The sequence below is a fragment of the Kogia breviceps genome, chromosome 7 (assembly GCF_026419965.1).
Source record: "Kogia breviceps isolate mKogBre1 chromosome 7, mKogBre1 haplotype 1, whole genome shotgun sequence".
In the NCBI taxonomy this organism is placed as follows: domain Eukaryota; kingdom Metazoa; phylum Chordata; class Mammalia; order Artiodactyla; family Physeteridae; genus Kogia; species Kogia breviceps.
In genome coordinates, this window is record NC_081316.1 from 90763748 (window position 1) to 90788353 (window position 24606).

The following is a 24606-nucleotide window of genomic DNA, read 5'->3' on the forward strand; positions in this document are numbered from 1 at the left end:
CTAGCGTTAGCGTTCGGCTCCCGATGAGGCCTAGGTACGAGACTGGGGTACAGATACGTCTTTGGGGGTGTGTGCGTTACAGGGCGCGGCTTATTGTTAGGGTAGGCCTCAGGGTTCAGGCTGCAGGTGAGGCTTAGTGTTCATGGTCAGAGTTGGAGCTACGGTTAGGATTAGGCTCCCGCTGAGGCTTACGGTCGAGATTGGTGTACAGATACCTGTTAAGGGGCGTGTGCGTTGCAGGGCGCATATAATCGTTAGGGTAGGCTTCAGGGTTAAGGCTGCGGATGAGGCTTCGGGTGCAGGGTTAGGGTTGGAGCTATGTTTAGGTTTAGGCTCCCGGTGAGGCCTAGGTTCGAGAATGGGGTTCGGATACGTGTTAGGGGGCGTTTGCGTTGCAGGGCGCGACTTATCTTTAGGGTCGGCCTCACGGTTCAGGCTGCGGGTGAGGCTTAGTTTTCAGGGTCAGGGTTGGAGTACGGGTTATGGTTAGGCACCCGGTGAGGCTTAGGGTCGAGATTGGGGTAAGGATACGTGTTAGGGGGCGTGTGGGTTGCAGGGCGATGCTTATAGTTATGGTAGGCCTCAGGGTTCAGTCTTCCTGTGAGGCTTAGGGTTCAGAGTCAAGATTGGAGCTAGGGTAAGTGTTAGGCTCCCGGTGAGGCCTAGGCTCGAGATTGGGGTACGGATATGTGTTAGGGGGAGTTGTTGTTGCAGGGCGTGGTTTATCATTAGGGTAGGCCTCAGGGTTCAGGCTGCGGGTGTGGATTAGGGTTCAGGGCGAGTGTCGGAGCTAGGGTTAGGTTTAGGTTCCCGGTGAGGCTTCGGGTAGAGATTTGGGTACTGATACATGTTAGGGGGCGTGTGCATTCCAGGGCGCGGCTTATCGTTAGTGTAGGCCTCAGGGTTCGTCTTCCTGTGACGCTTAGGGTTCAGGGTCAGGGTTGGAACTAGCATTAGCGTTCGACTCCCGGTGAGGCCTATGGTCGAGATTGGGGTACATATACGTGTTAGGGGGCGTGTGCTTTGCAGGGCGCAGCTTATTGTTAGGGTAGGCCTCAGGGTTCAGGCTGCGGGTGAGGCTTAGTGTTCAGGGTCAGGGTTGTAGCTAGGGCTAGGGTTAGGCTCCCTCTGAGGCCTAGGTTCGAGATTGGGGTACGGATACATTTTAGGGGGAGTGTGCCTTGCAGGGCGCGGCTTATCGTTATAGTAAGGCTCAGGGTTTTTGCTGCGAGTGAGGCTTAGTGTTCAGGATAAGGGTTGGAGTTAGGGTTAGGGTTTGGCTCCCGGTGAGGCCTAGGGTCGAGATTGGGGTACGGATATGTATGAGGGGGCGTTGTTGTTGCAAGGCACGGTTTATCGGTAGGGTAGGCCTCAGGGTTCTGGATGCAGGTGAGGTTTATTGTTCAGGGTCAGGGTTGGAGCTAGGGTTAGGGTTAGGCTCCCGGTGTTGCTTTTGGTCGAGATTGGGGTACGGATACGTGTTAGGGGGCGTGTGAGTTGCAGGACACGGCTGACGTTAGGGTAGGCCTCAGGTATCGAGCTTCGGGTGAGGCTTAGTTTTCAGGGTCAGGGTTGGAGCTAGGGTTAGGTTTAGGCTCCCGTTTAGGCTTCGGGTCGAGATTGGATTACGGATACGTTTTAGGGCGCTTGTGCATTGCAGGGCGTGGCTGAACATTAGCTTAGGCCTCAGGGTTCAGACTGTGGGTGAGTCTTAGGTTTCACGGTCAGGGTTGGAGCTAGGGGTAGGGTTAGGCTCCGGCTGAGGCTTACGGTCGTGATTGAGGTACAGATACGTCTTAGGTGTCGTGTGCTTTGCATGGCGCAGATAATACTTAGGGTAGGCTTCAGGGTTCAGGCTGCGGGTGAGGCTTAGGATTCAGGGTCTGGGTTGGAGCTAGGGTTAAGGTTAGGCTCCCTCTGAGGCCTAGGTTCGAGATTGGGGTACGGATACGTGTTACGGGGAGTTGTTGTTGAAGGGCGTGGCTTATCGTTAGGTTAGGCCTCAGTGTTCAGGCTGCGGGTGTGGATTAGGGTTCAGGGTGAGTGTCGGAGATAGGGTTAGGGTTAGGCTCTCGCTGAGGCCTACGGCCGAGATTGCATTACGGATACGTGTTAGGGGGCTTGTGAATTGCAGAGCACGGCTTATCTTTAGTGTTGGTCTCAGGTTTCAGGCTGCAGCTGAGGCTTAGGGTTCAGGGTCAGGTTTGGAGCTAAGTTTAGGTTTAGGCTCCAGGTGATGCCTAGGGTCGAGATTGGGGTACGGATACGTGTTAGGGGGCGTGTGGTTTGCAGGGCACGGCCTATAGTTAGGGTGGGCCTCAGGGTTCAGACTTCCGGTAAGGCTTAGGATTCAGGGTCAGTGTTGGAGCTATGGTTAGCGTTAGGCACCCGTTGCGGCCTAGGTTCGACATTGGGATACGGATACATGTAAGGGGGCGTGTGAGTTGCACGGCGTGGCTTATCCTTAGCCTAGGCCTCAGCGTTCAGGCTGCAGGTGAGGCTTAGCGTTCAGGGTCAGGGTTGGAGCTAGGGTTATGGTTAGGCAGGCGGTGAGGCCTATGGTCGAGATTCGGTTACGGAAACGTGTTGGGGGCATTTGCGTTGCAGGGCGTGACTTATCGTAAGGGTAGGCCCCAGGGTTCAGGCTGCGGGTGAGGCTTAGTGTTCAGGGTCAGGGTTGGAGCTCTGGTTTGGCTTAGGCTCTCGCTGAGGCCTATGGCCGAGATTGGAGTATGGATACATGTTAGGGGGCGTGTGCATTGCAGGGCACGGCTGATCGTTAGTGTAGGTCTCAGGGTTCAGGCTGCGGTTGAGGCTTAGGGTTCAGGGTCAGGTTTGGAGCTAAGGTTAGGTTTAGGCTCCCGGTGAGGCCTAGGTTCGAGATTGTGGTACGGATACGTGTTAGGGGGCGTGTGCATTGCAGGGCACGGCTGATCGTTAGGGTAGGCCTCAGGGTTCACACTGTGGTTGAGGCTTAGGTTTCAGGGTCAGGTTTGGAGGTAGTGTTAGCGTTCGACTCCTGGTGAGGCCTAGGGTCGAGATTGGGGTACGGATACCTGTTCGGGGGTGTGTGCGTTGCAGGGCACAGCTTTTCGTTAGGGTAGCGCTCAGGGTTGTGGCTGCGGATGAGGCTTAGTGTTCAGGATAAGGGTTGTAGTTTGGGTTAGGGTTAGGCTCCCGGTGAGGCCTAGGGTCGAGATTGGGGTACGGATATATGTTAGGGAGCGTTGTTCTTGCAGGGCGCGGTTTATCATTAGGGTAGGTCTCACGGTTCAGGTTGCAGGTGAGGTTTATTGTTCAGGGTCAGGGTTGGAGCTAGGGTTAGGGTTAGGCTCCCTGTGAGGCTTTGGTTCGAGATTGGGGTACGGATACGTGTTAAGGGGCGTGTGCCTTGCAGGGCGGGACTTAACGGTAGGGCAGGCCTCAGGGTTGAGGCGGCGGGTGAGACTTAGGGTTCAGGGTCAAGTTTGGAGCTAGCGGTAATTTTAGGCTCCCCTTGAGGCTTTGGGTCGAGATTGGTGTTCGGATACGTGTTAGGTGGCGTTTGAGTTGCAGTGCGCAGATAATCATTAGGGTAGGCCTCAGGGATCAGGCTGTGGGTGAGGCTTAGGATTCAGGGACAGGGTTGGAGATAGGGTTAGGTTTAGGCTCCCGTTGAGGCTTAGGGTCGAGATTGGGGTACAGATACGTGTTAGGGGGCGTGTGCGTTGCAGGGCGCAGATAATCGTTAGGGTAGGCCTCAGGCTTCAGGCTGCGGGTGAGGCTTAGGGTTCTGGGTCGGAGTTGGAGCTAGGGTTAGGGTTATACTCCCGGTGAGGCCTAGGTTCGAGAATGGGGTACGGATACGTATTAGGGGGCGTTTGCGTTGAAGGGCGTGACTTATCCTTAGTGTAGGCCTCAGGGTTCAGGCTGCGGTTGAGGCTTAGGGTTCAGGGTCAGGGTTGGAGCTAGGCTTAGATTTAGGCTCCCGGTTATGCTTCGGGTCGAGATTGGGGTACGGATACGTGTTAGGGGGCGTGTGCATTGCAGGTCGGGGCTGGTAGTTAGGGTAGGCCTCAAGGTTCAGTGTTCCGGTTAGTCCTAGTGTTCAGGGTCAGAGTTGGAGCTAGGGTTAGCATTAGGCTTCCAGTGAAGCCTAGGGTCGAGAGTGGGGTACGGATACGTGTAGGGGGCATGTGAGTTGCACGGCACAGCTTATCGTTAGAGTAGGCCTCAGGGTTCAGGCTGCGGATGATGCTTAGGTTTCAGGGTCAGGGTTGGAGCTCGGGATAGGGTTAGGCTCCCGGTGAGGCTTCGGGTCGAGATTGGGGTACAGATACTTGTTAGGGGGCGTGTGCGTTGCAGCGCTCCGCTTATCGTTAGGTTAGGCCTCAGGGTTCAGGCTGCGGGTTAGGATTAGTGTTCAGGGTGAGAGTTGGAGCTAGGGTTAGGTTTAGGCTTCCGGTGAGGCTTAGGGCCGAGATTGGGGTACGGATACCTGTTAGGTGGCGTGTTCGTTGCAGGGCGTAGGTTATCGTTAGGGTAGGCCTCCGGGTTCAGGCTGCGGGTGAGGCTTACGGTTCATGGTCAGAGTTGGAGCTAGGGTAAGGTTTAGGTTCCCGGTGAGGCTTCGGGTCGAGATTGGGGTACGGATATGTGTTAGGGGTCGTGTGCGTTGCAGGGCGCGGCTTTTCGTTAGTGTAGGCCTCAGGGTTCAGTCTTCCTGTGAGGCTTAGGGTTCAGGGTCAGGGTTGGAGCCAGCGTTAGCGTTAGGCTCCCTGTGAGACCTAGGTTCGAGATTGGGGTACAGATACGTCTTTGCGGGCGTGTGCGTTGCAGGGTGCAGCTTATTGTTATGGTAGGCCTCAGGGTTCAGGCTGCGGGTGAGGCTTAGGGTTCAGGGTCAGGGTTGGAGCTAGGGTTAGGATTAGGCTCCCTCTGAGGCCTAGGTTCGCGATTGGTGTACGGATACGTGTTAGGGGGTGTTAGCGTTGCAGGGCGCAGCTTATCGTTGGGGTAGGATTCAGGGTTTTGGCTGTGGGTGAGGCTTAGTGTTCAGGATAAGAGTTGGAGATAGGGTTAGTGTTCGGCTCCCACTGAGGCTTACGGTCGAGATGGGGGTAGAGATACGTGTTAGGGGGAGTTTTTCATTGCAGGGCGCCGATAATCGTTAGGGTAGGCCTCAGGGTTCAGGCTGTGGATGAGGCTTAGCGTACAGGATCAGGGTTGGATTTAGGGTTAGTGTGAGGCTCCCGGTGAGGCCTAGGGTCGAGATTGGCGTACGGAAACGTGTTAGGGCGCGTTTTCGTTTCAGGGCGCGACTTATCGTTAGGGTTGGCCTCAGCGTTCAGGCTGCGGGTGAGGCTTAGTGTTCAGGGTCAGGGTTGGAGCTAGCGTTAGCGTTCGGCTCCCGATGAGGCCTAGGTACGAGACTGGGGTACAGATACGTCTTTGGGGGTGTGTGCGTTGCAGGGCGCGGCTTATTGTTAGGGTAGGCCTCAGGGTTCAGGCTGCAGGTGAGGCTTAGTGTTCATGGTCAGAGTTGGAGCTACGGTTAGGATTAGGCTCCCGCTGAGGCTTACGGTCGAGATTGGTGTACAGATACCTGTTAAGGGGCGTGTGCGTTGCAGGGCGCATATAATCGTTAGGGTAGGCTTCAGGGTTAAGGCTGCGGATGAGGCTTCGGGTGCAGGGTTAGGGTTGGAGCTATGTTTAGGTTTAGGCTCCCGGTGAGGCCTAGGTTCGAGAATGGGGTTCGGATACGTGTTAGGGGGCGTTTGCGTTGCAGGGCGCGACTTATCTTTAGGGTCGGCCTCACGGTTCAGGCTGCGGGTGAGGCTTAGTTTTCAGGGTCAGGGTTGGAGTACGGGTTATGGTTAGGCACCCGGTGAGGCTTAGGGTCGAGATTGGGGTAAGGATACGTGTTAGGGGGCGTGTGGGTTGCAGGGCGATGCTTATAGTTATGGTAGGCCTCAGGGTTCAGTCTTCCTGTGAGGCTTAGGGTTCAGAGTCAAGATTGGAGCTAGGGTAAGTGTTAGGCTCCCGGTGAGGCCTAGGCTCGAGATTGGGGTACGGATATGTGTTAGGGGGAGTTGTTGTTGCAGGGCGTGGTTTATCATTAGGGTAGGCCTCAGGGTTCAGGCTGCGGGTGTGGATTAGGGTTCAGGGCGAGTGTCGGAGCTAGGGTTAGGTTTAGGTTCCCGGTGAGGCTTCGGGTAGAGATTTGGGTACTGATACATGTTAGGGGGCGTGTGCATTCCAGGGCGCGGCTTATCGTTAGTGTAGGCCTCAGGGTTCGTCTTCCTGTGACGCTTAGGGTTCAGGGTCAGGGTTGGAACTAGCATTAGCGTTCGACTCCCGGTGAGGCCTATGGTCGAGATTGGGGTACATATACGTGTTAGGGGGCGTGTGCTTTGCAGGGCGCAGCTTATTGTTAGGGTAGGCCTCAGGGTTCAGGCTGCGGGTGAGGCTTAGTGTTCAGGGTCAGGGTTGTAGCTAGGGCTAGGGTTAGGCTCCCTCTGAGGCCTAGGTTCGAGATTGGGGTACGGATACATTTTAGGGGGAGTGTGCCTTGCAGGGCGCGGCTTATCGTTATAGTAAGGCTCAGGGTTTTTGCTGCGAGTGAGGCTTAGTGTTCAGGATAAGGGTTGGAGTTAGGGTTAGGGTTTGGCTCCCGGTGAGGCCTAGGGTCGAGATTGGGGTACGGATATGTATTAGGGGGCGTTGTTGTTGCAAGGCACGGTTTATCGGTAGGGTAGGCCTCAGGGTTCTGGATGCAGGTGAGGTTTATTGTTCAGGGTCAGGGTTGGAGCTAGGGTTAGGGTTAGGCTCCCGGTGTTGCTTTTGGTCGAGATTGGGGTACGGATACGTGTTAGGGGGCGTGTGAGTTGCAGGACACGGCTGACGTTAGGGTAGGCCTCAGGTATCGAGCTTCGGGTGAGGCTTAGTTTTCAGGGTCAGGGTTGGAGCTAGGGTTAGGTTTAGGCTCCCGTTTAGGCTTCGGGTCGAGATTGGATTACGGATACGTTTTAGGGCGCTTGTGCATTGCAGGGCGTGGCTGAACATTAGCTTAGGCCTCAGGGTTCAGACTGTGGGTGAGTCTTAGGTTTCACGGTCAGGGTTGGAGCTAGGGGTAGGGTTAGGCTCCGGCTGAGGCTTACGGTCGTGATTGAGGTACAGATACGTCTTAGGTGTCGTGTGCTTTGCATGGCGCAGATAATACTTAGGGTAGGCTTCAGGGTTCAGGCTGCGGGTGAGGCTTAGGATTCAGGGTCTGGGTTGGAGCTAGGGTTAAGGTTAGGCTCCCTCTGAGGCCTAGGTTCGAGATTGGGGTACGGATACGTGTTACGGGGAGTTGTTGTTGAAGGGCGTGGCTTATCGTTAGGTTAGGCCTCAGTGTTCAGGCTGCGGGTGTGGATTAGGGTTCAGGGTGAGTGTCGGAGATAGGGTTAGGGTTAGGCTCTCGCTGAGGCCTACGGCCGAGATTGCATTACGGATACGTGTTAGGGGGCTTGTGAATTGCAGAGCACGGCTTATCTTTAGTGTTGGTCTCAGGTTTCAGGCTGCAGCTGAGGCTTAGGGTTCAGGGTCAGGTTTGGAGCTAAGTTTAGGTTTAGGCTCCAGGTGATGCCTAGGGTCGAGATTGGGGTACGGATACGTGTTAGGGGGCGTGTGGTTTGCAGGGCACGGCCTATAGTTAGGGTGGGCCTCAGGGTTCAGACTTCCGGTAAGGCTTAGGATTCAGGGTCAGTGTTGGAGCTATGGTTAGCGTTAGGCACCCGTTGCGGCCTAGGTTCGACATTGGGATACGGATACATGTAAGGGGGCGTGTGAGTTGCACGGCGTGGCTTATCCTTAGCCTAGGCCTCAGCGTTCAGGCTGCAGGTGAGGCTTAGCGTTCAGGGTCAGGGTTGGAGCTAGGGTTATGGTTAGGCAGGCGGTGAGGCCTATGGTCGAGATTCGGTTACGGAAACGTGTTGGGGGCATTTGCGTTGCAGGGCGTGACTTATCGTAAGGGTAGGCCCCAGGGTTCAGGCTGCGGGTGAGGCTTAGTGTTCAGGGTCAGGGTTGGAGCTCTGGTTTGGCTTAGGCTCTCGCTGAGGCCTATGGCCGAGATTGGAGTATGGATACATGTTAGGGGGCGTGTGCATTGCAGGGCACGGCTGATCGTTAGTGTAGGTCTCAGGGTTCAGGCTGCGGTTGAGGCTTAGGGTTCAGGGTCAGGTTTGGAGCTAAGGTTAGGTTTAGGCTCCCGGTGAGGCCTAGGTTCGAGATTGTGGTACGGATACGTGTTAGGGGGCGTGTGCATTGCAGGGCACGGCTGATCGTTAGGGTAGGCCTCAGGGTTCACACTGTGGTTGAGGCTTAGGTTTCAGGGTCAGGTTTGGAGGTAGTGTTAGCGTTCGACTCCTGGTGAGGCCTAGGGTCGAGATTGGGGTACGGATACCTGTTCGGGGGTGTGTGCGTTGCAGGGCACAGCTTTTCGTTAGGGTAGCGCTCAGGGTTGTGGCTGCGGATGAGGCTTAGTGTTCAGGATAAGGGTTGTAGTTTGGGTTAGGGTTAGGCTCCCGGTGAGGCCTAGGGTCGAGATTGGGGTACGGATATATGTTAGGGAGCGTTGTTCTTGCAGGGCGCGGTTTATCATTAGGGTAGGTCTCACGGTTCAGGTTGCAGGTGAGGTTTATTGTTCAGGGTCAGGGTTGGAGCTAGGGTTAGGGTTAGGCTCCCTGTGAGGCTTTGGTTCGAGATTGGGGTACGGATACGTGTTAAGGGGCGTGTGCCTTGCAGGGCGGGACTTAACGGTAGGGCAGGCCTCAGGGTTGAGGCGGCGGGTGAGACTTAGGGTTCAGGGTCAAGTTTGGAGCTAGCGGTAATTTTAGGCTCCCCTTGAGGCTTTGGGTCGAGATTGGTGTTCGGATACGTGTTAGGTGGCGTTTGAGTTGCAGTGCGCAGATAATCATTAGGGTAGGCCTCAGGGATCAGGCTGTGGGTGAGGCTTAGGATTCAGGGACAGGGTTGGAGATAGGGTTAGGTTTAGGCTCCCGTTGAGGCTTAGGGTCGAGATTGGGGTACAGATACGTGTTAGGGGGCGTGTGCGTTGCAGGGCGCAGATAATCGTTAGGGTAGGCCTCAGGCTTCAGGCTGCGGGTGAGGCTTAGGGTTCTGGGTCGGAGTTGGAGCTAGGGTTAGGGTTATACTCCCGGTGAGGCCTAGGTTCGAGAATGGGGTACGGATACGTATTAGGGGGCGTTTGCGTTGAAGGGCGTGACTTATCCTTAGTGTAGGCCTCAGGGTTCAGGCTGCGGTTGAGGCTTAGGGTTCAGGGTCAGGGTTGGAGCTAGGCTTAGATTTAGGCTCCCGGTTATGCTTCGGGTCGAGATTGGGGTACGGATACGTGTTAGGGGGCGTGTGCATTGCAGGTCGGGGCTGGTAGTTAGGGTAGGCCTCAAGGTTCAGTGTTCCGGTTAGTCCTAGTGTTCAGGGTCAGAGTTGGAGCTAGGGTTAGCATTAGGCTTCCAGTGAAGCCTAGGGTCGAGAGTGGGGTACGGATACGTGTAGGGGGCATGTGAGTTGCACGGCACAGCTTATCGTTAGAGTAGGCCTCAGGGTTCAGGCTGCGGATGATGCTTAGGTTTCAGGGTCAGGGTTGGAGCTCGGGATAGGGTTAGGCTCCCGGTGAGGCTTCGGGTCGAGATTGGGGTACAGATACTTGTTAGGGGGCGTGTGCGTTGCAGCGCTCCGCTTATCGTTAGGTTAGGCCTCAGGGTTCAGGCTGCGGGTTAGGATTAGTGTTCAGGGTGAGAGTTGGAGCTAGGGTTAGGTTTAGGCTTCCGGTGAGGCTTAGGGCCGAGATTGGGGTACGGATACCTGTTAGGTGGCGTGTTCGTTGCAGGGCGTAGGTTATCGTTAGGGTAGGCCTCCGGGTTCAGGCTGCGGGTGAGGCTTACGGTTCATGGTCAGAGTTGGAGCTAGGGTAAGGTTTAGGTTCCCGGTGAGGCTTCGGGTCGAGATTGGGGTACGGATATGTGTTAGGGGTCGTGTGCGTTGCAGGGCGCGGCTTTTCGTTAGTGTAGGCCTCAGGGTTCAGTCTTCCTGTGAGGCTTAGGGTTCAGGGTCAGGGTTGGAGCCAGCGTTAGCGTTAGGCTCCCTGTGAGACCTAGGTTCGAGATTGGGGTACAGATACGTCTTTGCGGGCGTGTGCGTTGCAGGGTGCAGCTTATTGTTATGGTAGGCCTCAGGGTTCAGGCTGCGGGTGAGGCTTAGGGTTCAGGGTCAGGGTTGGAGCTAGGGTTAGGATTAGGCTCCCTCTGAGGCCTAGGTTCGCGATTGGTGTACGGATACGTGTTAGGGGGTGTTAGCGTTGCAGGGCGCAGCTTATCGTTGGGGTAGGATTCAGGGTTTTGGCTGTGGGTGAGGCTTAGTGTTCAGGATAAGAGTTGGAGATAGGGTTAGTGTTCGGCTCCCACTGAGGCTTACGGTCGAGATGGGGGTAGAGATACGTGTTAGGGGGAGTTTTTCATTGCAGGGCGCCGATAATCGTTAGGGTAGGCCTCAGGGTTCAGGCTGTGGATGAGGCTTAGCGTACAGGATCAGGGTTGGATTTAGGGTTAGTGTGAGGCTCCCGGTGAGGCCTAGGGTCGAGATTGGCGTACGGAAACGTGTTAGGGCGCGTTTTCGTTTCAGGGCGCGACTTATCGTTAGGGTTGGCCTCAGCGTTCAGGCTGCGGGTGAGGCTTAGTGTTCAGGGTCAGGGTTGGAGCTAGCGTTAGCGTTCGGCTCCCGATGAGGCCTAGGTACGAGACTGGGGTACAGATACGTCTTTGGGGGTGTGTGCGTTGCAGGGCGCGGCTTATTGTTAGGGTAGGCCTCAGGGTTCAGGCTGCAGGTGAGGCTTAGTGTTCATGGTCAGAGTTGGAGCTACGGTTAGGATTAGGCTCCCGCTGAGGCTTACGGTCGAGATTGGTGTACAGATACCTGTTAAGGGGCGTGTGCGTTGCAGGGCGCATATAATCGTTAGGGTAGGCTTCAGGGTTAAGGCTGCGGATGAGGCTTCGGGTGCAGGGTTAGGGTTGGAGCTATGTTTAGGTTTAGGCTCCCGGTGAGGCCTAGGTTCGAGAATGGGGTTCGGATACGTGTTAGGGGGCGTTTGCGTTGCAGGGCGCGACTTATCTTTAGGGTCGGCCTCACGGTTCAGGCTGCGGGTGAGGCTTAGTTTTCAGGGTCAGGGTTGGAGTACGGGTTATGGTTAGGCACCCGGTGAGGCTTAGGGTCGAGATTGGGGTAAGGATACGTGTTAGGGGGCGTGTGGGTTGCAGGGCGATGCTTATAGTTATGGTAGGCCTCAGGGTTCAGTCTTCCTGTGAGGCTTAGGGTTCAGAGTCAAGATTGGAGCTAGGGTAAGTGTTAGGCTCCCGGTGAGGCCTAGGCTCGAGATTGGGGTACGGATATGTGTTAGGGGGAGTTGTTGTTGCAGGGCGTGGTTTATCATTAGGGTAGGCCTCAGGGTTCAGGCTGCGGGTGTGGATTAGGGTTCAGGGCGAGTGTCGGAGCTAGGGTTAGGTTTAGGTTCCCGGTGAGGCTTCGGGTAGAGATTTGGGTACTGATACATGTTAGGGGGCGTGTGCATTCCAGGGCGCGGCTTATCGTTAGTGTAGGCCTCAGGGTTCGTCTTCCTGTGACGCTTAGGGTTCAGGGTCAGGGTTGGAACTAGCATTAGCGTTCGACTCCCGGTGAGGCCTATGGTCGAGATTGGGGTACATATACGTGTTAGGGGGCGTGTGCTTTGCAGGGCGCAGCTTATTGTTAGGGTAGGCCTCAGGGTTCAGGCTGCGGGTGAGGCTTAGTGTTCAGGGTCAGGGTTGTAGCTAGGGCTAGGGTTAGGCTCCCTCTGAGGCCTAGGTTCGAGATTGGGGTACGGATACATTTTAGGGGGAGTGTGCCTTGCAGGGCGCGGCTTATCGTTATAGTAAGGCTCAGGGTTTTTGCTGCGAGTGAGGCTTAGTGTTCAGGATAAGGGTTGGAGTTAGGGTTAGGGTTTGGCTCCCGGTGAGGCCTAGGGTCGAGATTGGGGTACGGATATGTATTAGGGGGCGTTGTTGTTGCAAGGCACGGTTTATCGGTAGGGTAGGCCTCAGGGTTCTGGATGCAGGTGAGGTTTATTGTTCAGGGTCAGGGTTGGAGCTAGGGTTAGGGTTAGGCTCCCGGTGTTGCTTTTGGTCGAGATTGGGGTACGGATACGTGTTAGGGGGCGTGTGAGTTGCAGGACACGGCTGACGTTAGGGTAGGCCTCAGGTATCGAGCTTCGGGTGAGGCTTAGTTTTCAGGGTCAGGGTTGGAGCTAGGGTTAGGTTTAGGCTCCCGTTTAGGCTTCGGGTCGAGATTGGATTACGGATACGTTTTAGGGCGCTTGTGCATTGCAGGGCGTGGCTGAACATTAGCTTAGGCCTCAGGGTTCAGACTGTGGGTGAGTCTTAGGTTTCACGGTCAGGGTTGGAGCTAGGGGTAGGGTTAGGCTCCGGCTGAGGCTTACGGTCGTGATTGAGGTACAGATACGTCTTAGGTGTCGTGTGCTTTGCATGGCGCAGATAATACTTAGGGTAGGCTTCAGGGTTCAGGCTGCGGGTGAGGCTTAGGATTCAGGGTCTGGGTTGGAGCTAGGGTTAAGGTTAGGCTCCCTCTGAGGCCTAGGTTCGAGATTGGGGTACGGATACGTGTTACGGGGAGTTGTTGTTGAAGGGCGTGGCTTATCGTTAGGTTAGGCCTCAGTGTTCAGGCTGCGGGTGTGGATTAGGGTTCAGGGTGAGTGTCGGAGATAGGGTTAGGGTTAGGCTCTCGCTGAGGCCTACGGCCGAGATTGCATTACGGATACGTGTTAGGGGGCTTGTGAATTGCAGAGCACGGCTTATCTTTAGTGTTGGTCTCAGGTTTCAGGCTGCAGCTGAGGCTTAGGGTTCAGGGTCAGGTTTGGAGCTAAGTTTAGGTTTAGGCTCCAGGTGATGCCTAGGGTCGAGATTGGGGTACGGATACGTGTTAGGGGGCGTGTGGTTTGCAGGGCACGGCCTATAGTTAGGGTGGGCCTCAGGGTTCAGACTTCCGGTAAGGCTTAGGATTCAGGGTCAGTGTTGGAGCTATGGTTAGCGTTAGGCACCCGTTGCGGCCTAGGTTCGACATTGGGATACGGATACATGTAAGGGGGCGTGTGAGTTGCACGGCGTGGCTTATCCTTAGCCTAGGCCTCAGCGTTCAGGCTGCAGGTGAGGCTTAGCGTTCAGGGTCAGGGTTGGAGCTAGGGTTATGGTTAGGCAGGCGGTGAGGCCTATGGTCGAGATTCGGTTACGGAAACGTGTTGGGGGCATTTGCGTTGCAGGGCGTGACTTATCGTAAGGGTAGGCCCCAGGGTTCAGGCTGCGGGTGAGGCTTAGTGTTCAGGGTCAGGGTTGGAGCTCTGGTTTGGCTTAGGCTCTCGCTGAGGCCTATGGCCGAGATTGGAGTATGGATACATGTTAGGGGGCGTGTGCATTGCAGGGCACGGCTGATCGTTAGTGTAGGTCTCAGGGTTCAGGCTGCGGTTGAGGCTTAGGGTTCAGGGTCAGGTTTGGAGCTAAGGTTAGGTTTAGGCTCCCGGTGAGGCCTAGGTTCGAGATTGTGGTACGGATACGTGTTAGGGGGCGTGTGCATTGCAGGGCACGGCTGATCGTTAGGGTAGGCCTCAGGGTTCACACTGTGGTTGAGGCTTAGGTTTCAGGGTCAGGTTTGGAGGTAGTGTTAGCGTTCGACTCCTGGTGAGGCCTAGGGTCGAGATTGGGGTACGGATACCTGTTCGGGGGTGTGTGCGTTGCAGGGCACAGCTTTTCGTTAGGGTAGCGCTCAGGGTTGTGGCTGCGGATGAGGCTTAGTGTTCAGGATAAGGGTTGTAGTTTGGGTTAGGGTTAGGCTCCCGGTGAGGCCTAGGGTCGAGATTGGGGTACGGATATATGTTAGGGAGCGTTGTTCTTGCAGGGCGCGGTTTATCATTAGGGTAGGTCTCACGGTTCAGGTTGCAGGTGAGGTTTATTGTTCAGGGTCAGGGTTGGAGCTAGGGTTAGGGTTAGGCTCCCTGTGAGGCTTTGGTTCGAGATTGGGGTACGGATACGTGTTAAGGGGCGTGTGCCTTGCAGGGCGGGACTTAACGGTAGGGCAGGCCTCAGGGTTGAGGCGGCGGGTGAGACTTAGGGTTCAGGGTCAAGTTTGGAGCTAGCGGTAATTTTAGGCTCCCCTTGAGGCTTTGGGTCGAGATTGGTGTTCGGATACGTGTTAGGTGGCGTTTGAGTTGCAGTGCGCAGATAATCATTAGGGTAGGCCTCAGGGATCAGGCTGTGGGTGAGGCTTAGGATTCAGGGACAGGGTTGGAGATAGGGTTAGGTTTAGGCTCCCGTTGAGGCTTAGGGTCGAGATTGGGGTACAGATACGTGTTAGGGGGCGTGTGCGTTGCAGGGCGCAGATAATCGTTAGGGTAGGCCTCAGGCTTCAGGCTGCGGGTGAGGCTTAGGGTTCTGGGTCGGAGTTGGAGCTAGGGTTAGGGTTATACTCCCGGTGAGGACTAGGTTCAAGAATGGGGTACGGATACGTATTAGGGGGCGTTTGCGTTGAAGGGCGTGACTTATCCTTAGTGTAGGCCTCAGGGTTCAGGCTGCGGTTGAGGCTTAGGGTTCAGGGTCAGGGTTGGAGCTAGGCTTAGATTTAGGCTCCCGGTTATGCTTCGGGTCGAGATTGGGGTACGGATACGTGTTAGGGGGCGTGTGCATTGCAGGTCGGGGCTGGTAGTTAGGGTAGGCCTCAAGGTTCAGTGTTCCGGTTAGTCCTAGTGTTCAGGGTCAGAGTTGGAGCTAGGGTTAGCATTAGGCTTCCAGTGAAGCCTAGGGTCGAGAGTGGGGTACGGATACGTGTAGGGGGCATGTGAGTTGCACGGCACAGCTTATCGTTAGAGTAGGCCTCAGGGTTCAGGCTGCGGATGATGCTTAGGTTTCAGGGTCAGGGTTGGAGCTCGGGATAGGGTTAGGCTCCCGGTGAGGCTTCGGGTCGAGATTGGGGTACAGATACTTGTTAGGGGGCGTGTGCGTTGCAGCGCTCCGCTTATCGTTAGGTTAGGCCTCAGGGTTCAGGCTGCGGGTTAGGATTAGTGTTCAGGGTGAGAGTTGGAGCTAGGGTTAGGTTTAGGCTTCCGGTGAGGCTTAGGGCCGAGATTGGGGTACGGATACCTGTTAGGTGGCGTGTTCGTTGCAGGGCGTAGGTTATCGTTAGGGTAGGCCTCCGGGTTCAGGCTGCGGGTGAGGCTTACGGTTCATGGTCAGAGTTGGAGCTAGGGTAAGGTTTAGGTTCCCGGTGAGGCTTCGGGTCGAGATTGGGGTACGGATATGTGTTAGGGGTCGTGTGCGTTGCAGGGCGCGGCTTTTCGTTAGTGTAGGCCTCAGGGTTCAGTCTTCCTGTGAGGCTTAGGGTTCAGGGTCAGGGTTGGAGCCAGCGTTAGCGTTAGGCTCCCTGTGAGACCTAGGTTCGAGATTGGGGTACAGATACGTCTTTGCGGGCGTGTGCGTTGCAGGGTGCAGCTTATTGTTATGGTAGGCCTCAGGGTTCAGGCTGCGGGTGAGGCTTAGGGTTCAGGGTCAGGGTTGGAGGTAGGGTTAGGATTACGCTCCCTCTGAGGCCTAGGTTCGCGATTGGTGTACGGATACGTGATAGGGGGTGTTAGCGTTGCAGGGCGCAGCTTATCGTTGGGGTAGGTCTCAGGGTTTTGGCTGTGGGTGAGGCTTAGTGTTCAGGATAAGAGTTGGAGATAGGGTTAGTGTTCGGCTCCCACTGAGGCTTACGGTCGAGATGGGGGTAGAGATACGTGTTAGGGGGAGTTTTTCATTGCAGGGCGCCGATAATCGTTAGGGTAGGCCTCAGGGTTCAGGCTGTGGATGAGGCTTAGCGTACAGGATCAGGGTTGGATTTAGGGTTAGTGTGAGGCTCCCGGTGAGTCCTAGGGTCGAGATTGGCGTACGGAAACGTGTTAGGGCGCGTTTTCGTTTCAGGGCGCGACTTATCGTTAGGGTTGGCCTCAGCGTTCAGGCTGCGGGTGAGGCTTAGTGTTCAGGGTCAGGGTTGGAGCTAGCGTTAGCGTTCGGCTCCCGATGAGGCCTAGGTACGAGACTGGGGTACAGATACGTCTTTGGGGGTGTGTGCGTTGCAGGGCGCGGCTTATTGTTAGGGTAGGCCTCAGGGTTCAGGCTGCAGGTGAGGCTTAGTGTTCATGGTCAGAGTTGGAGCTACGGTTAGGATTAGGCTCCCGCTGAGGCTTACGGTCGAGATTGGTGTACAGATACCTGTTAAGGGGCGTGTGCGTTGCAGGGCGCATATAATCGTTAGGGTAGGCTTCAGGGTTAAGGCTGCGGATGAGGCTTCGGGTGCAGGGTTAGGGTTGGAGCTATGTTTAGGTTTAGGCTCCCGGTGAGGCCTAGGTTCGAGAATGGGGTTCGGATACGTGTTAGGGGGCGTTTGCGTTGCAGGGCGCGACTTATCTTTAGGGTCGGCCTCACGGTTCAGGCTGCGGGTGAGGCTTAGTTTTCAGGGTCAGGGTTGGAGTACGGGTTATGGTTAGGCACCCGGTGAGGCTTAGGGTCGAGATTGGGGTAAGGATACGTGTTAGGGGGCGTGTGGGTTGCAGGGCGATGCTTATAGTTATGGTAGGCCTCAGGGTTCAGTCTTCCTGTGAGGCTTAGGGTTCAGAGTCAAGATTGGAGCTAGGGTAAGTGTTAGGCTCCCGGTGAGGCCTAGGCTCGAGATTGGGGTACGGATATGTGTTAGGGGGAGTTGTTGTTGCAGGGCGTGGTTTATCATTAGGGTAGGCCTCAGGGTTCAGGCTGCGGGTGTGGATTAGGGTTCAGGGCGAGTGTCGGAGCTAGGGTTAGGTTTAGGTTCCCGGTGAGGCTTCGGGTAGAGATTTGGGTACTGATACATGTTAGGGGGCGTGTGCATTCCAGGGCGCGGCTTATCGTTAGTGTAGGCCTCAGGGTTCGTCTTCCTGTGACGCTTAGGGTTCAGGGTCAGGGTTGGAACTAGCATTAGCGTTCGACTCCCGGTGAGGCCTATGGTCGAGATTGGGGTACATATACGTGTTAGGGGGCGTGTGCTTTGCAGGGCGCAGCTTATTGTTAGGGTAGGCCTCAGGGTTCAGGCTGCGGGTGAGGCTTAGTGTTCAGGGTCAGGGTTGTAGCTAGGGTTAGGGTTAGGCTCCCTCTGAGGCCTAGGTTCGAGATTGGGGTGCGGATACATTTTAGGGGGAGTGTGCCTTGCAGGGCGCGGCTTATCGTTATAGTAAGGCTCAGGGTTTTTGCTGCGAGTGAGGCTTAGTGTTCAGGATAAGGGTTGGAGTTAGGGTTAGGGTTTGGCTCCCGGTGAGGCCTAGGGTCGAGATTGGGGTACGGATATGTATTAGGGGGCGTTGTTGTTGCAAGGCACGGTTTATCGGTAGGGTAGGCCTCAGGGTTCTGGATGCAGGTGAGGTTTATTGTTCAGGGTCAGGGTTGGAGCTAGGGTTAGGGTTAGGCTCCCGGTGTTGCTTTTGGTCGAGATTGGGGTACGGATACGTGTTAGGGGGCGTGTGAGTTGCAGGACACGGCTGACGTTAGGGTAGGCCTGAGGTATCGAGCTTCGGGTGAGGCTTAGTTTGCAGGGTCAGGGTTGGAGCTAGGGTTAGGTTTAGGCTCCCGTTTAGGCTTCGGGTCGAGATTGGATTACGGATACGTTTTAGGGCGCTTGTGCATTGCAGGGCGTGGCTGAACATTAGCTTAGGCCTCAGGGTTCAGACTGTGGGTGAGTCTTAGGTTTCACGGTCAGGGTTGGAGCTAGGGGTAGGGTTAGGCTCCGGCTGAGGCTTACGGTCGTGATTGAGGTACAGATACGTCTTAGGTGTTGTGTGCTTTGCATGGCGCAGATAATACTTAGGGTAGGCTTCAGGGTTCAGGCTGCGGGTGAGGCTTAGGATTCAGGGTCTGGGTTGGAGCTAGGGTTAAGGTTAGGCTCCCTCTGAGGCCTAGGTTCGAGATTGGGGTACGGATACGTGTTACGGGGAGTTGTTGTTGAAGGGCGTGGCTTATCGTTAGGTTAGGCCTCAGTGTTCAGGCTGCGGGTGTGGATTAGGGTTCAGGGTGAGTGTCGGAGATAGGGTTAGGGTTAGGCTCTCGCTGAGGCCTACGGCCGAGATTGCATTACGGATACGTGTTAGGGGGCTTGTGAATTGCAGAGCACGGCTTATCTTTAGTGTTGGTCTCAGGTTTCAGGCTGCAGCTGAGGCTTAGGGTTCAGGGTCAGGTTTGGAGCTAAGTTTAGGTTTAGGCTCCAGGTGATGCCTAGGGTCGAGATTGGGGTACGGATACGTGTTAGGGGGCGTGTGGTTTGCAGGGCACGGCCTATAGTTAGGGTGGGCCTCAGGGTTCAGACTTCCGGTAAGACTTAGGATTCAGGGTCAGTGTTGGAGCTATGGTTAGCGTTAGGCACCCGTTGCGGCCTAGGTTCGACATTGGGATACGGATACATGTAAGGGGGCGTGTGAGTTGCACGGCGTGGCTTATCCTTAGCCTAGGCCTCAGCGTTCAGGCTGCAGGTGAGGCTTAGCGTTCAGGGTCAGGGTTGGAGCTAGGGTTATGGTTAGGCAGGCGGTGAGGCCTATGGTCGAGATTCGGTTACGGAAACGTGTTGGGGGCATTTGCGTTGCAGGGCGTGACTTATCGTAAGGGTAGGCCCCAGGGTTCAGGCTGCGGGTGAGGCTTAGTGTTCAGGGTCAGGGTTGGAGCTCTGGTTTGGCTTAGGCTCTCGCTGAGGCCTATGGCCGAGATTGGAGTATGGATACATGTTAGGGGGCGTGTGCATTGCAGGGCACGGCTGATTGTTAGTGTAGGTCTCAGGGTTCAGGCTGCGGTTGAGGCTTAGGGTTCAGGGTCAGGTTTGGAGCTAAGGTTAGGTTTAGGCTCCCGGTGAGGCCTAGGTTCGAGATTGTGGTACGGATACGTGTTAGGGGGCGTGTGCATTGCAGGGCACGGCTGATCGTTAGGGTAGGCCTCAGGGTTCACACTGTGGTTGAGGCTTAGGTTTCAGGGTCAGGTTTGGAGGTAGTGTTAGCGTTCGACTCCTGGTGAGGCCTAGGGTCGAGATTGGGGTACGGATACCTGTTCGGGGGTGTGTGCGTTGCAGGGCACAGCTTTTCGTTAGGGTAGCGCTCAGGGTTGTGGCTGCGGATGAGGCTTAGTGTTCAGGATAAGGGTTGTAGTTTGGGTTAGGGTTAGGCTCCCGGTGAGGCCTAGGGTCGAGATTGGGGTACGGATATATGTTAGGGAGCGTTGTTCTTGCAGGGCGCGGTTTATCATTAGGGTAGGTCTCACGGTTCAGGTTGCAGGTGAGGTTTATTGTTCAGGGTCAGGGTTGGAGCTAGGGTTAGGGTTAGGCTCCCTGTGAGGCTTTGGTTCGAGATTGGGGTACGGATACGTGTTAAGGGGCGTGTGCCTTGCAGGGCGGGACTTAACGGTAGGGCAGGCCTCAGGGTTGAGGCGGCGGGTGAGACTTAGGGTTCAGGGTCAAGTTTGGAGCTAGCGGTAATTTTAGGCTCCCCTTGAGGCTTTGGGTCGAGATTGGTGTTCGGATACGTGTTAGGTGGCGTTTGAGTTGCAGTGCGCAGATAATCATTAGGGTAGGCCTCAGGGATCAGGCTGTGGGTGAGGCTTAGGATTCAGGGACAGGGTTGGAGATAGGGTTAGGTTTAGGCTCCCGTTGAGGCTTAGGGTCGAGATTGGGGTACAGATACGTGTTAGGGGGCGTGTGCGTTGCAGGGCGCAGATAATCGTTAGGGTAGGCCTCAGGCTTCAGGCTGCGGGTGAGGCTTAGGGTTCTGGGTCGGAGTTGGAGCTAGGGTTAGGGTTATACTCCCGGTGAGGCCTAGGTTCGAGAATGGGGTACGGATACGTATTAGGGGGCGTTTGCGTTGAAGGGCGTGACTTATCCTTAGTGTAGGCCTCAGGGTTCAGGCTGCGGTTGAGGCTTAGGGTTCAGGGTCAGGGTTGGAGCTAGGCTTAGATTTAGGCTCCCGGTTATGCTTCGGGTCGAGATTGGGGTACGGATACGTGTTAGGGGGCGTGTGCATTGCAGGTCGGGGCTGGTAGTTAGGGTAGGCCTCAAGGTTCAGTGTTCCGGTTAGTCCTAGTGTTCAGGGTCAGAGTTGGAGCTAGGGTTAGCATTAGGCTTCCAGTGAAGCCTAGGGTCGAGAGTGGGGTACGGATACGTGTAGGGGGCATGTGAGTTGCACGGCACAGCTTATCGTTAGAGTAGGCCTCAGGGTTCAGGCTGCGGATGATGCTTAGGTTTCAGGGTCAGGGTTGGAGCTCGGGATAGGGTTAGGCTCCCGGTGAGGCTTCGGGTCGAGATTGGGGTACAGATACTTGTTAGGGGGCGTGTGCGTTGCAGCGCTCCGCTTATCGTTAGGTTAGGCCTCAGGGTTCAGGCTGCGGGTTAGGATTAGTGTTCAGGGTGAGAGTTGGAGCTAGGGTTAGGTTTAGGCTTCCGGTGAGGCTTAGGGCCGAGATTGGGGTACGGATACCTGTTAGGTGGCGTGTTCGTTGCAGGGCGTAGGTTATCGTTAGGGTAGGCCTCCGGGTTCAGGCTGCGGGTGAGGCTTACGGTTCATGGTCAGAGTTGGAGCTAGGGTAAGGTTTAGGTTCCCGGTGAGGCTTCGGGTCGAGATTGGGGTACGGATATGTGTTAGGGGTCGTGTGCGTTGCAGGGCGCGGCTTTTCGTTAGTGTAGGCCTCAGGGTTCAGTCTTCCTGTGAGGCTTAGGGTTCAGGGTCAGGGTTGGAGCCAGCGTTAGCGTTAGGCTCCCTGTGAGACCTAGGTTCGAGATTGGGGTACAGATACGTCTTTGCGGGCGTGTGCGTTGCAGGGTGCAGCTTATTGTTATGGTAGGCCTCAGGGTTCAGGCTGCGGGTGAGGCTTAGGGTTCAGGGTCAGGGTTGGAGCTAGGGTTAGGATTAGGCTCCCTCTGAGGCCTAGGTTCGCGATTGGTGTACGGATACGTGTTAGGGGGTGTTAGCGTTGCAGGGCGCAGCTTATCGTTGGGGTAGGTCTCAGGGTTTTGGCTGTGGGTGAGGCTTAGTGTTCAGGATAAGAGTTGGAGATAGGGTTAGTGTTCGGCTCCCACTGAGGCTTACGGTCGAGATGGGGGTAGAGATACGTGTTAGGGGGAGTTTTTCATTGCAGGGCGCCGATAATCGTTAGGGTAGGCCTCAGGGTTCAGGCTGTGGATGAGGCTTAGCGTACAGGATCAGGGTTGGATTTAGGGTTAGCGTGAGGCTCCCGGTGAGGCCTAGGGTCGAGATTGGCGTACGGAAACATGTTAGGGCGCGTTTTCGTTTCAGGGCGCGACTTATCGTTAGGGTTGGCCTCAGCGTTCAGGCTGCGGGTGAGGCTTAGTGTTCAGGGTCAGGGTTGGAGCTAGCGTTAGCGTTCGGCTCCCGATGAGGCCTAGGTACGAGACTGGGGTACAGATACGTCTTTGGGGGTGTGTGCGTTGCAGGGCGCGGCTTATTGTTAGGGTAGGCCTCAGGGTTCAGGCTGCAGGTGAGGCTTAGTGTTCATGGTCAGAGTTGGAGCTACGGTTAGGATTAGGCTCCCGCTGAGGCTTACGGTCGAGATTGGTGTACAGATACCTGTTAAGGGGCGTGTGCGTTGCAGGGCGCATATAATCGTTAGGGTAGGCTTCAGGGTTAAGGCTGCGGATGAGGCTTCGGGTGCAGGGTTAGGGTTGGAGCTATGTTTAGGTTTAGGCTCCCGGTGAGGCCTAGGTTCGAGAATGGGGTTCGGATACGTGTTAGGGGGCGTTTGCGTTGCAGGGCGCGACTTATCTTTAGGGTCGGCCTCACGGTTCAGGCTGTGGGTGAGGCTTAGTTTTCAGGGTCAGGGTTGGAGTACGGGTTATGGTTAGGCACCCGGTGAGGCTTAGGGTCGAGATTGGGGTAAGGATACGTGTTAGGGGGCGTGTGGGTTGCAGGGCGATGCTTATAGTTATGGTAGGCCTCAGGGTTCAGTCTTCCTGTGAGGCTTAGGGTTCAGAGTCAAGATTGGAGCTAGGGTAAGTGTTAGGCTCCCGGTGAGGCCTAGGCTCGAGATTGGGGTACGGATATGTGTTAGGGGGAGTTGTTGTTGCAGGGCGTGGTTTATCATTAGGGTAGGCCTCAGGGTTCAGGCTGCGGGTGTGGATTAGGGTTCAGGGCGAGTGTCGGAGCTAGGGTTAGGTTTAGGTTCCCGGTGAGGCTTCGGGTAGAGATTTGGGTACTGATACATGTTAGGGGGCGTGTGCATTCCAGGGCGCGGCTTATCGTTAGTGTAGGCCTCAGGGTTCGTCTTCCTGTGACGCTTAGGGTTCAGGGTCAGGGTTGGAACTAGCATTAGCGTTCGACTCCCGGTGAGGCCTATGGTCGAGATTGGGGTACATATACGTGTTAGGGGGCGTGTGCTTTGCAGGGCGCAGCTTATTGTTAGGGTAGGCCTCAGGGTTCAGGCTGCGGGTGAGGCTTAGTGTTCAGGGTCAGGGTTGTAGCTAGGGTTAGGGTTAGGCTCCCTCTGAGGCCTAGGTTCGAGATTGGGGTGCGGATACATTTTAGGGGGAGTGTGCCTTGCAGGGCGCGGCTTATCGTTATAGTAAGGCTCAGGGTTTTTGCTGCGAGTGAGGCTTAGTGTTCAGGATAAGGGTTGGAGTTAGGGTTAGGGTTTGGCTCCCGGTGAGGCCTAGGGTCGAGATTGGGGTACGGATATGTATTAGGGGGCGTTGTTGTTGCAAGGCACGGTTTATCGGTAGGGTAGGCCTCAGGGTTCTGGATGCAGGTGAGGTTTATTGTTCAGGGTCAGGGTTGGAGCTAGGGTTAGGGTTAGGCTCCCGGTGTTGCTTTTGGTCGAGATTGGGGTACGGATACGTGTTAGGGGGCGTGTGAGTTGCAGGACACGGCTGACGTTAGGGTAGGCCTCAGGTATCGAGCTTCGGGTGAGGCTTAGTTTTCAGGGTCAGGGTTGGAGCTAGGGTTAGGTTTAGGCTCCCGTTTAGGCTTCGGGTCGAGATTGGATTACGGATACGTTTTAGGGCGCTTGTGCATTGCAGGGCGTGGCTGAACATTAGCTTAGGCCTCAGGGTTCAGACTGTGGGTGAGTCTTAGGTTTCACGGTCAGGGTTGGAGCTAGGGGTAGGGTTAGGCTCCGGCTGAGGCTTACGGTCGTGATTGAGGTACAGATACGTCTTAGGTGTCGTGTGCTTTGCATGGCGCAGATAATACTTAGGGTAGGCTTCAGGGTTCAGGCTGCGGGTGAGGCTTAGGATTCAGGGTCTGGGTTGGAGCTAGGGTTAAGGTTAGGCTCCCTCTGAGGCCTAGGTTCGAGATTGGGGTACGGATACGTGTTACGGGGAGTTGTTGTTGAAGGGCGTGGCTTATCGTTAGGTTAGGCCTCAGTGTTCAGGCTGCGGGTGTGGATTAGGGTTCAGGGTGAGTGTCGGAGATAGGGTTAGGGTTAGGCTCTCGCTGAGGCCTACGGCCGAGATTGCATTACGGATACGTGTTAGGGGGCTTGTGAATTGCAGAGCACGGCTTATCTTTAGTGTTGGTCTCAGGTTTCAGGCTGCAGCTGAGGCTTAGGGTTCAGGGTCAGGTTTGGAGCTAAGTTTAGGTTTAGGCTCCAGGTGATGCCTAGGGTCGAGATTGGGGTACGGATACGTGTTAGGGGGCGTGTGGTTTGCAGGGCACGGCCTATAGTTAGGGTGGGCCTCAGGGTTCAGACTTCCGGTAAGGCTTAGGATTCAGGGTCAGTGTTGGAGCTATGGTTAGCGTTAGGCACCCGTTGCGGCCTAGGTTCGACATTGGGATACGGATACATGTAAGGGGGCGTGTGAGTTGCACGGCGTGGCTTATCCTTAGCCTAGGCCTCAGCGTTCAGGCTGCAGGTGAGGCTTAGCGTTCAGGGTCAGGGTTGGAGCTAGGGTTATGGTTAGGCAGGCGGTGAGGCCTATGGTCGAGATTCGGTTACGGAAACGTGTTAGGGGGCATTTGCGTTGCAGGGCGTGACTTATCGTAAGGGTAGGCCCCAGGGTTCAGGCTGCGGGTGAGGCTTAGTGTTCAGGGTCAGGGTTGGAGCTCTGGTTTGGCTTAGGCTCTCGCTGAGGCCTATGGCCGAGATTGGAGTATGGATACGTGTTAGGGGGCGTGTGCATTGCAGGGCACGGCTGATCGTTAGTGTAGGTCTCAGGGTTCAGGCTGCGGTTGAGGCTTAGGGTTCAGGGTCAGGTTTGGAGCTAAGGTTAGGTTTAGGCTCCCGGTGAGGCCTAGGTTCGAGATTGTGGTACGGATACGTGTTAGGGGGCGTGTGCATTGCAGGGCACGGCTGATCGTTAGGGTAGGCCTCAGGGTTCACACTGTGGTTGAGGCTTAGGTTTCAGGGTCAGGTTTGGAGGTAGTGTTAGCGTTCGACTCCTGGTGAGGCCTAGGGTCGAGATTGGGGTACGGATACCTGTTCGGGGGTGTGTGCGTTGCAGGGCACAGCTTTTCGTTAGGGTAGCGCTCAGGGTTGTGGCTGCGGATGA